This window comes from Elephantulus edwardii, unplaced genomic scaffold (genome assembly GCF_000299155.1).
Source record: "Elephantulus edwardii isolate Elephantulus edwardi_28Jun2011 unplaced genomic scaffold, EleEdw1.0 scaffold00281, whole genome shotgun sequence".
Classification (NCBI taxonomy): Eukaryota; Metazoa; Chordata; class Mammalia; order Macroscelidea; family Macroscelididae; genus Elephantulus; species Elephantulus edwardii.
The window spans coordinates 21950-34200 of NW_006400031.1; the positions used below are offsets into that span (position 1 = coordinate 21950).

Here is a 12251-nt window from a genome sequence, read left to right on the forward strand (position 1 = left end):
CACACTCAGTTGGGTCACCCTTCTTTGGGATGGGAACAAATATAGATCTCTTCCAGTCAGTTGGCCAAGTGGTTGTTCTCTAGATTTCTTGGCACAGCTTGGTGAGCACATCCAGGGTAGCATCTGTTAGCTGAAATATGTCAATTGGTATACCATCTATTCTGGGGGTCTTATTTTTTGCTATTTCCTTCAAAGCTGCTTGAACTTCTGCTTTCATCACCATAGACTCTTGCTCAAATATTATTTCATTAAATTCTTCTGTATCTGTCAATTCCATTCGATACAATGACCAAATAGCCATGACCAAATAGATCTCTTAAGTTCCCATGTCAGCCATCTCAAAGTGACTTTGCCTTTGAGAAGATTCTAACCTTGAGAAAGCCCAACTTCAAGTATTTCTAATTAGCCAGCATCTCTCCTGCCTCACATGCCAATCACCCATCCATTTTTTGGCTTTTTGCCTGTCAAAACTCTCTGATAGGTCTGCATCCTCCCTGGTATTTAGACCAGCACTTTCAAAAACATCTTACCTAGGACCCTCTTCTCTCAATATGAACTATGAAGAAAACATTCCACGGACCAAAAAGAAATGAGAACAACCTCATGCAATAAGCCTTGCTTGCAGGTTTTTGGGTCAAGTTGGCGTGTGTCTTAGTTTTGATTCCCAGAGAACCATTTATTAAGACAAGTGTTTTCAGCCTGCTGGGACATGTGGAATGGGAGTGAAAACGTGGGATGGAAATGAAGGCAGTCAATGAAGGATATGTTATCGTATCAGCCTCAAATCTCACCAACAATTGGGATTTTCATTCTTCATCACACATTCTGGTGGATATGAAGAGGGAATTCCAGAAGCATAGTCCATAGGAAGTTGCCCTGTTTACGCAAAGTCTGTGCCTCTCTGGTAGTTTGACTCTACTTGCCACTTCACAGAAGAAAGATGGGTGATCTCCTGCCACCTAATTTACAACCTCAGAAAACCAATGGAAGGTCAGCTATGAGATGATTCTGACTTGATGAGAGTGACTGAGTGGGTTTGAGTAGTCTCTCAATGGTGTAAATACCCATTGCCCTCAGCTGAAAACCAAAAGTTTGAAGGTTCAAGTTCATGCAGAGATAAAAGACCTAGTTAACTACTTCTGAAAACGTCTGTAGACGCCCATAGAAGACAATTCTACTCTGATCATATGGCTTCTTTAGAGTTGACCTGACAACAACTTGAATCAAATCAGTTACCACAGTGAACTGAAATACAATTTTTCTAGAGAATTTAACAGAAAATGAGTCTTATTGTCAACCCCACTAAGACACTAAGGTGACTGGAGCAGCTGCATATCAACTCCTGTAGGTTTTTTGTTGAGAGCGTCCTAAGGAGTGTTGAGTCCTTGAAGCTTCAGCTTGATTTAGGCCAGCAAAATAGGCCCAAAAGGCCAATGCCCTGAGGCAAAGCCTTGCAGGTACAGGCAGTGGAAGCAGAGCCTACACGAATGGAAAGTGGGAAGGACTAGGCACATTGGTGGTCATGGACAGCAAACACCAGCATTTAGAACCCAGAGCTTTCAGATTTATTTCATCGTGTTACATCTCCTCCCCTACCTGCCAAAGCCTGTCAATTCATGTATTGGGACACATTTTAGATCAACCTTATTTAGATACTTAGCAGATAGATCAACTTCAAAACCGAATGTGGTATCCATCTTATAAGGGAAACTTGGAGTATGTAGTTGGGAAAGAAAGGGCTACAGAAAGTCTATGATGTTAGGAAAGGAAGGCTTTCTCAGTCTGGAAGTTGGTGGCAGGTGGATAGGGTTGGTTCAAGAATAGGAATAGGGCCAATTAGCAACACAATGGGCGCACAGTAAGCTTTCAAGCATTGGCCAAGTGCAAAACAATTGTGTGTGAGAGGGCAGGTGAAGACACATCAAAGGAGGGGAATTTTGACAGAGGGTCTGATCTTCTATTTCAGAGATTGTGTGGTTTAAAAGTCTTCATTTAAATTCTTCATAACTGTAGGGTAGGAGGAGGGGAAACATCAGGAGATTTCGACCTCAATCTCTCTGCTTGCTTGACATCTTCCGTAGTAGCGATCTCTTTCTAGCTTCTACTGGAACATTCCAGCTTCTGGACTTTGGGGGAAATGGGATATTTTCTTCTGCTTACAAATAAAATATTTTACTTTCTTACCCTCTATGAGGTGGATTGATTCAGTGACTGGGGTCATCGGGATGGGTGTGTCAGAGGCAGTGCGATTGGCGCAGGACAGAGCAGGGTTTAGAGCTTTTATACATAGAGTCGCTATAAGTTGCAAGCTACTCGACAGCACATAACAACAACAACAACAACATTCAACATTCAGCTCTCAAGTGGCATTTATCCCCTCTTGGGCTGCCTTTTGACTTCTGCAGTACCAATGTCTCCAATGCCTTATAGTCAACTGCTTCAGTTGGGAAGAGCTAGAGTCATTTTTGCTTTTCTGACTGAATCTTAATCCATGTAGCGATCTCTCTTGTGTGTTGGAGACTAACAAATCCCTGTTACACTCCGCTGACCAATGAAATGAGAAGCTAGCTTTCCTAAATGAGTGGTATGTTTAATAGAAGACAGACTGAGAGGAGCAATCAATACCACAACAATACAATGGCCTTAATTTCTCTTTGCCTGACTGAGGGTATGCTGTGATCTTATTATGGCTGGTCTATTTTACAAATGGAAACAAAGCAAGACTTAAAGAGGTGAGATATATCGACCAAGGTTAGTGTAGTGTTTGAACACAGGCAGCCTAACTCTGGAACTGTGCTCTAGAACCATTATCATACTCTAACTCATTATTTGCTTTTATATTGTTGTTGTTGCTAGGGATCATTGAGTTAAGTATGACTCATAGGGACCCCATGAATACCTCAGCTGAGTCCTGCCCTGTCCTGTGCCATCCTCATCATCTCTGACACACTAGAGCCCATTGCTGAAGTCACCAGGTCAATCCATCTCATTGGAGGTCATCCTCTCCTTTGCTGACTCTCCATCTTTTCAAGCATGATGTCCTTTCTAAGGAATATCCTCACCTAGCTACGTGTTGAAAGTATGAAAGATGAAGTGTCACTATTTTTGCTTCCCAGAAGCACTCAGGATGAGTTTTCCCCAACACATATCTGTTTGCTTCTTTTGGTAATCTGTGGATATTTGGTACTATTCTCGAACACCACAATTCAAAGGCATCAATCCTTCTTCTGTCATCCTAGTTCATTGCCCAGCTCTCTGTTGCATAGCAGGTGATTGAGAAGACCATGGCCCTAATCAGATACACCTTAGCCTTCAAACAGACATCACTGCTATTCAACATTTTAGAGAAGCCCTGAGAGCAGACTTGACCAATGCAATGCATCTCCTGGTATCAGGTGTATTGATTGTTGATACAAGCAAGATGAAATCATCGACAACTTCAATCCTTTCTCCAGTCAGTCCTGTGGTGAAGACTTTGTTTTCTTGATGTTAAGATGTAATCCACACCAAGTTGCAATACTGATCGATGTGATGCTATGGACACAATTTTGAATAATCCAAGAAGCACCAAAAGAAGATAAAAGGAATATATAGAATCACTATACCAAAGATACTTAGTTGACACTGAAAAATTTCAGGAAATACCATATTAACAAAAGCCAGTGGTGGGCAAAGATGAGGATTGAATTGCACTGAAGGCATTGGCAAAAAAAAAATAAGAATAAGCCCCAAGAAATCAATGGAATACCAATTGATATGTTTCACTTAACAGATATAGCCCTTGATGTGCTCACCAGCTTATGCCAGGAAATTTGGAGGACAGTTAGCAGGTGAACTGACCAGAAGAGATCCGTATTTGTCCCCATTCTCAAGAAAGGTGGTCCAACAGAATGTGCAAATTATCAAAGAATATCATTAATATATCGTGCAAGAAAAAAATGCTGAAGATAATTAACAAATAGCTAGAATGGTAAGTAAAATGACAGAAACTACCAAAAGTTCAAGCTGATTTTAGAAAAGGTCATGGCAACAGTGATACCATTGCTGATGTCAGATGGACACTAGCTGGAGGCAGAAACTACTAGAGAAGTGTCTATTTCTGTTTTATTGACTATACAAAGGCATTTGGTTGTGTGGATCATAATAAATTATGGTTCACATTGAGAATAATGAGACTTGAGCCGCAGGAGCGTCTTTGAGATGTATGAGCCCAGTGAGCTGGAGAGCAGCCACCTCACCGATCGGGATCATGAGATCCGAGCCACTGACCTGCCCGAGAGGTTCCAGCTTTGATCCATCCCAGTCAAAGGGGCAGAAGATGATGAACTAGAAGAAGAAGCTGACTGGATCTATAGGAACGCCTTTGCCACACCAACCATTTCCCTGCAGGAGAGCTGTGGTTACCTGGACCGAGGGCAACCAACAAGCAGCTTCAGTAGAAAAGATCTCAGTACAATTCAGAAGATCAAAGAAGCCCTGGGCTTCATGTGAAATCAGCATTTTGAGGTGCCTTTTATTGCATTCTACCGAAAGGAGTATGTGGAGCCCGAACTGCACGTTAACGACCTCTGGAGAGTGTGGCAGTGGGATGAGAAGTGGACTCAGCTGAGAATCCGCAAAGACAACCTTACGCGGCTGTTTGAGAAGATGCAGGCTTACCAACATGAGCAAATCTCTGCTGACCCTGACAGACCTCTTGCGGACGGCATCCGGGCTCTGGACACCACAGACATGGAGAGGCTCAAAGATGTACAGTCAAAGGAGGAGCTTAGAGATGTATGTGTACAACCACTTCCTACTGTATTATGGTCGTGACATCCCCAAGATGCAGAATGCTGCCAAAGCAAGCCGCAAGAAGCTGAAGCGCATAAGAGAGGAAGGAGACGAGGAAGGTGAAGGTGAAGCGGCCGAAGGGGAGGAGCAGAGGGGACCAGAGCTCAAGCAGGCCTCTCGACGAGATACGTATACCATCTGCCAAAGCGCTGGGCTAGATGGCCTGGCCAAAAAATTTGGGCTTCCTCCGGAGCAGTTTGGAGAGAACCTCCGGGACAGCTACCAGCGGCATGAGACGGAGCAGTTCCCTTCGGAGCCCTTGGAGCTGGCCAAGGATTATGTCTGCAGCCGATTGCCTACACCAGAAGCTGTACTGGAAGGTGCGCGCTACATGGTAACCGTGCAGATTGCCCGCGAGCCCCTCGTCCGCCAGGTTCTGCGGCAGACCTTCCAGGAGAGAGCCAAGCTAAGTATCACCCCAACCCGAAAAGGTAGAAAGGGTGTGGATGAGGCCCATTATGCTTACTCCTTCAAATACTTAAAGAACAAGCCTGTGAAGGAACTGAGAGATGACCAGTTCCTCAAGATCTGCCTGGATGAAGAGGAAGAGCTCCTGATAACTGACATCAGCATAGACATGAAGGGCTGCGGCAATGACCCGACCTATTTGGAAGAGATCAAGCCATTTTACTACCGAGATGAGTTCAGCCACCAAGTGCAGGAGTGGAACTGGCAGCGCACCATGGACGTTGAGCGAGCTTTGCAGCAGTTCCTCTATGTGCAGATGGCTAAAGAGCTCAAGAACAAGCTGTTGGCAGAAGCCAAGGACTATGTCACAAAGACCTGTAGTCGAAAGCTCCCTACCGGCCAGATCAGCAGGTCGAGGAAGATGATGACTTTATGGATGAAAACCAAGGGAAGGGCATCTGTGTCCTAGGCATTGCTTTCTCTTCTGCCAAACACCACCCTGTGTCTGTGCCCTGGTCAATGGTGAAGGAGAAGTGACAGACTTCCTCCGGCTGCCCCACTTCACCAAACGGCGAACTGCCTGGCGGGAAGAAGAGCGAGCCAAGAAGGCTCAAGATATTGAGACTCTGAAGAAATTTCTTCTGAACAAGAAGCCTCATGTAGTGACAATTGCAGGAGAGAACAGAGATGCACAAATGTTGATGGAGGACGTGAAGCGCATCGTGCGTGAACTTGACCGGGGCCAACGACCGTCCTCTATTGGAGTAGAGTTGGTTGACAATGAGCTGGCCATTCTCTACATGAACAGCAAGAAGTCAGAGGCAGAGTTCCGGGATTACCCTCCAGTGCTGAGACAGGCCGTCTCACTGGCCCGGCGCATCCAGGACCCTTTGATTGAATTTGCTCAAGTGTGCGGCTCTGAGAAAGACATCCTGTGTCTCAAATTTCACCCTCTGCAGCAGCACGTGGGAAAAGAGGAACTGCTCAATGCCTTGTATTGTGAATTTATCAACCGAGTCAATGCAGTTGGGGTTGATGTCAACCGTGCCATTGCCCACCCTTACAGCCAGGCCCTAATCCAGTATGTCTGTGGCCTGTGACCTCGAAAAGGGTCCCACCTCCTGAAGATCCTGAAACAGAACAACACCCGGCTCGAGAGCCGGAAACAGCTGGTCACTACGTGCCACATGGGCCCCAAAGTCTTCATGAACTGTGCTGGCTTCCTCAGGATCGACACGGCCTCCCTGAGGGACAGCACTGATTCATAAATTGAAGTCCTTGATGGTTCTCATGTCCACCCTGAAAGGGCCCGAAAGATGGCGGTGGATGCCCTGGAATACGATGAATCAGCTGAGGATGCCACCCCTGCAGGAGCCCTAGAGGAGATCTTGGAAAACCCAGAGCGACTCAAGGACTTGGACCTTGATTCCTTTGCAGAAGAACTGAAGAAACAGTGCTACGGTGACAAACACATTACTCTGTATGACATCCGAGCAGAGCTGAGCTGTCGGTATAAGGACCTCAGGACAGCCTATCGCTCTCCCAACTCAGAGGAGAGCTTCAAGATGTTAACCAAAGAACCACCAGAGACCTTCTACGTTGGAAAGCTCATCATGTGCAATGTCACTGGCATTGCCCACAGGCGTCCACAGCATGGGCGCTATGGCCAGGCACTCCATAATGATGAGACAGGACTGTGGCAGTGACCCTTCTGCCAGCAGGATAATTTCCCTGAGTGAAGCGAGGTCTGGAAATCACTTTGACAGTGGTTCATGCCCAGGCCAGAACACGATTAGACAATGGTGTCACCGGCTTCATCCCCAGTAGATTCCTCAGTGACAAAGTGGTAAAGCGACCAGAAGAACGAGTGAAGGTGGGAATGACCGTTCACTGTCGCATCATGAAGATCAACATGGAGAAGTTCAGTGTGGATTTGACCTGCCGCACCTCAGATCTCATGGACAGAAACAACAAGTGGAAATGTCCCAAAGATACCTACTATGACTTTGACGCCGAGGCAGCTGACCACAAGCAGGAGGAGGACCAAAAGCGGAAGCAACAGTGGGCCACATACATCAAGCGGGTGATTGCGCACCCATCTTTCCATAATATAAATTTCCAGCAAGCAGAAAAGATGATGGCGACCATGGACCAGGGTGACGTGATCATCCGACCAAGCAGCAAGGGCGGGAATCACCTGACAGTGACCTGGAAGGTCAGTGACAGCATCTACCAGCACGTGGATGTTAGAGAAGAAGGCAAGGAGCATGCCTTCACCCTGGGAGCCACCCTGTGGATCGACAGGGAGCAATTTGAAGACTTGGACAAGATCATTGCCTGCTTTGTCCAGCCCATGGCGTCTTTTGCTCGGGACCTTCTGAACCACAAGTATTATCGGGACTGCAGCGGCGGGGACCGCAAGAAATTAGAGGAGCTTCTTATAAAAACTAAGGAGGAGAAGCCCCCCTTCTACCCTTATTTCATCTGTGCCTGCAAGGAACTGCCCAGCAAGTTCCTACTGGGATACCAGCCCGGAAGTAAACCCAGGATAGAAGATGTAACAGTGACTCCAGAAGGATTCCAGTACCGTGGCCAAATCTTCCCAACTGTGAATGGACTTTTCAGATGGTTTAAGGATCATTACCCAGATCCTGTACCAGGTATCACCCCAAGTAGAAGCAGCAGCAGCAGCAGCAGCAGCAGCAGGACTCGGACACCTGCCTCTATCAGCGCTACTCTAGCCAACATCCACTTTGCGGATCTCACACGGACTGTGAACGCTCTGCCTCAGAACACGACCTCACAGATGTTCAGGGCCATTGTGGCTGTGAGCGGCCAAGGACAGAACCACAACGCCACCCCCGCCCAGTGGACCTCTAGCCAGTACGGCTGTGGTGGCAGTGGAGGGGGCAGCAGCACTTACCATGTGTTTCCAACACCGGCCCAGCAGCCAGTGGCCACACCACTAACGACCCCCAGCTACTCTTATGCAACCCCAAACCAACACATCACCACACCACAGTACCACCAGCTACAGGCCAGCACCACCCCCGAGTCTGCCCAGGCCCAACCCCAGCCTTCATCCAGCTCCCAACAACAGCAGCAGCAGCCGCCAAAATCCAACAGCCATGCAGCCATCGACTGGGGGAAGATGGCAAAGCAGTGGCTGCAGGAGAAGGAGGCAGAGCGGAGGAAGCAGAAGCAGAAGCAGAGGCTGACACCTCGGCCGTCCCCCAGCCCCATGATCGAAAGCACCCCTGTGTCCATTGCTGGCGATGCCACCCCGCGGCTGGATGAAATGCATCAGTAGTGGGCCTGCTCCTCGGACTCTGTTACCTAGGAGGCTGGAAAAGTCCTGGCCGCCTTTTCTCCCTGCCCCCTCCTTTTCTGTCTATAAAGTGGCATGAAGTGACGTTCTCTTTGGTGGTCGGCCTGGATGGGTGGCAGGCTGGATGGCCTTGCGAACTTGAGCTCAGTGTGCACTAGGCGACAATACTCTGTCCAGGCACTTGCCAACCACCTGCTCTTGGACCAGGCTGGGAGGGGAGTGTGGTGAGGAAGAGGATGAGAGAGAGAGGGTGGAACAGTTTGCTATTCTACTCCCCGCAAGCCATTGCCATTTGGAGCTTTTGCCCCCACCTGACTCCGGGCTGTGATGGGGGCGCCAAGCTCAACGCATGAGTCTCCCCTAGTTCTTGTGGGGAGGGGGATGCTATTTATCCAGTGCGGGGCAAGACGGAAAGTATTTAGGATCCTGATGCCAACAGCTCAGGTGGCTCTCACAGCAGAAGAGCAGAGGACAGAGCAGCACTCACCTGCCCAGCCCCTGCCTGGCTGCCCTTTCCCACCTACTGGTGCCACCACCGCTTCCTGCCTGGCATTTGAATATTCAGTGTTTCTATAGAGGAAAAAAAATTAAAAATTAAAAAAAATGTGTTCATTTCCGTCTCTGTGTTAATCACACTCAAGTGAAAACTTCCTGAAAACCGCATGTGTGCCCTTTTAGTGCAATTCACAGCCTCTGAAAATTGCACACAGCCAATGATGGAGGGCTCGCAATGAGTCATTTCTGAATTGAGGGTGAGGAATTGTTGTTGTATCAGAGGTAGAACGATGACACAGATTCCCCCCCACCCACCCCCATTTATCCCCAATCTACTATCTCATAAGCCATGCATGAGAGTTCTAATCTCTCTACATCCTCAGCACCATTTCTTGATTTCTTATCTTTCTTTAATCCTCAGTATTGCTTTGAAGGTGAACTGTTATCTCACTTTTGTTTTGTTTACCTCCATCTAAGCCCTAATGTATCCCACAGAGATTTTTAGAGTGAACACTGAATGCACTGTATACCAATACACCATTGGTGGATGAACATGCAGATTTTTGCCTGTCGTCTCAGAACTGTTGCCTCTCTGAGGAGCGCACCTGAGAAAAGCTAGGTAATCTGCAAATGATTAAAATGGGATTTTTTTCTTTCTTTTTTTACATGCCTAACATTTCACCATTGGATAGCCAAAGACTTTAACATAGAACTTAAAGTCTTTTTAACCTTAGCAAATATAAACATAGGCTCTTGTCGGAAGAGAGCTTGCATATCAATTTCTATCACCTTTCATCTGTCAGGTGCACTGTGATGACTTGTATGTTGCTGTGATCCCGGAAACTGTGCCAGCAGTATTTCATATGCCAGAAGGGTCATCCGTGGCAAAGTGGTTTCTAGACTAAGACAGAATTGGAAGCAGGATTGACAATCCACATCTAACATAAGAAATCATCTGAAAACTCTAAGAATAGCAATGGAACATTGTTTGGCATAATGCCAGCCGATGAAGCCCTCAAGTTGAAGGGCACTCAAAGTACAAAAAGTGCAGAGCTGCTTCCTCGAAGGAGAGGCTACCTTAGTGGCATGAAAGGCATGAGATGTGAACTGTTCAGCCAATGCAGAGCCTTCAACTTGAATGTGGCACAACCCAAAATGAGGAGAAAGAATCATAAAAATCCATTGAATATGGAATTTATGAAGTGTTAAATCAGGAAAACGGAAAGTTGTAAAAACATACAACAAAAAGCATAAAAATGGATATCCTAGGCATTGTTGTTAAATTATTAATGAACCTACATACAACAGGGGGGAAAATACTCCTCAATCTTGGGCCGTTCCCCTCTTCTGTGCTCATTGTTGGAGGCATTGTTGTCAGTCTATGTCATTGAGGGTTTGCCTCTTTTTTACGGACTCTATTTTCCCCAAGTTTGGATTAAGCATACGCTCCTCTTTTGGAGAATGATATCATGTTTGGAAAGGTGGGGGGTGAGCATAAAAGAGGAAGACCCGCAACAGAAGAGAGTGACATGGTGGCTGTAACAATTGGCTCAAGTGTCTTGGAGACAGTGCAGACGGCACAGAATGGGGCAGATCCATTGTTCATAGAGTCACTATCACAATAACACTTTAGAAAAGAATTTTCTTGCTCTTTAGCACTTTCAAGAGGACCTCAGCCAAAGATTGACCCAATGTAATATACCGTTTGAATTCCTGAGTGTAGCGTCTTTCCAGGTGTTAATTGTAGAGCCAAGTCAAATGAAACCTTGGCACCTTCAAGCATTTCTCCCTTTATCATGATATTGTCTATCGGTCCACTTGCGAGGATTTTGTTTCCTTGATGCTGAGATGTCATCCCTACTGAAAGCTATTGTCTTTGATCTTCTTTAGCAAGTGCTTCAAGTTTTTTCTCGCTTTCTGCAGGCATGGTTATGTCCTTTTCATAATGCAGGCTATTGATGAGTCTTCCTCCAGTCGTAATGTAACATTCTTTTTCCTCATTTGAAAAGTGCAGCTTCTCAAATTATTTGCTCAGTGTATAGATTGAGCACATATGCTGAAAGAATACTTTAGTGTAGTAATAAGCATACTGTTCAAGAATTTGTGCGTGCTATTGGGTCACCTTTTTTCCAAATGGACACAGATATGGATTGCTTCCAGTCACTTGGCCATGAAGTTGTTATCCAAACGTCTTGGCACAGATAAGTGAGCATATCCAGGGCTACATCTGTCTGTTGTTGTCATCAGGTGCCATCATCTTTGCTCATATCCCAGTCAGCATCTCCCCTTGGAAATGCCAGCTTCTCCCACTCTGATACCTCTGAGCAGCTCTGATCTTTCTTTGGAGCAAAAGGACATGTAGACTTGAACCTTCTGAAGCCTTCGCTGCTGTCCAGGTCCCATGCTGTCCCTCGCAGGATCCATCCCTATCGGGAGAAACACAACCAGAGCAGCCTGACCCCTGAAGTCTTTCCTGGGACAGGAGGGATGTCACCTCCCAGAAATATGGACACTCCCGGAATCTCTAGGACATTCCCCAGACCTGGGACTTGATGATACAGCTGAGAATGTGGCTTTTTGTCCCATGCTGACTGGGGACCTAAGTGTGCCCCTTCCACCCTCACCTCTGGCCATCTGTGCTCAGGGGGGTCCTCTGGGTGTGGAAGCCACGTCCTGTCTTTTGCTCCTGGCACCTCATTTGGGTATTGCTTCCAGTTCTTGGTCTCAGAATCAGTCACGTTACACAAAGGGGGAAAAACATAGCAAGTTCTAGTAATATGTCAAAAAATGAAAGATACACAACAAAACCAAGCAAACCACGGAGTAAGAGTTGCTTTGTAAAGAAAATACCCCGGGCTCTACCCCTTCTTTCTAGGTATCCCCAAAGCCTGGCAGCTCTCTACTCTAGAGAACCCTTATTCAACCCTCTCCCCACCGCCCTACCTAAGAGCTGCCTCTGTAGACCCCAGCTCCCAGCCCTGTGTCCCCTGAACTCCCATTCCGCCTTCCAGATGGACACTGTGCTCCTCTCAGCGTCCCTAGACCTCACCGTCTGAAAAGTCTCCTCCTCCCCTCCTCAGACCAGTGAACGAACCCTCCAGGTGGCTGTGTTCTCTGAGGGCAGGTGTCTTGTGGGTCCTCAGTCCAGGTGCGCTTCAGGTGTGTGGGTGCAGGCACAGTGTCTAGA

General features: G+C 46.9%; 1 pseudogene; it reads left to right on the forward strand.

Annotated features, from left to right (window-relative positions):
* The first annotated feature begins 4174 nt into the window (after positions 1-4174).
* On the forward strand, positions 4175-8551 carry LOC102872398 (annotated as a pseudogene).
* Positions 8552-12251: the final 3700 nt, after the last annotated feature.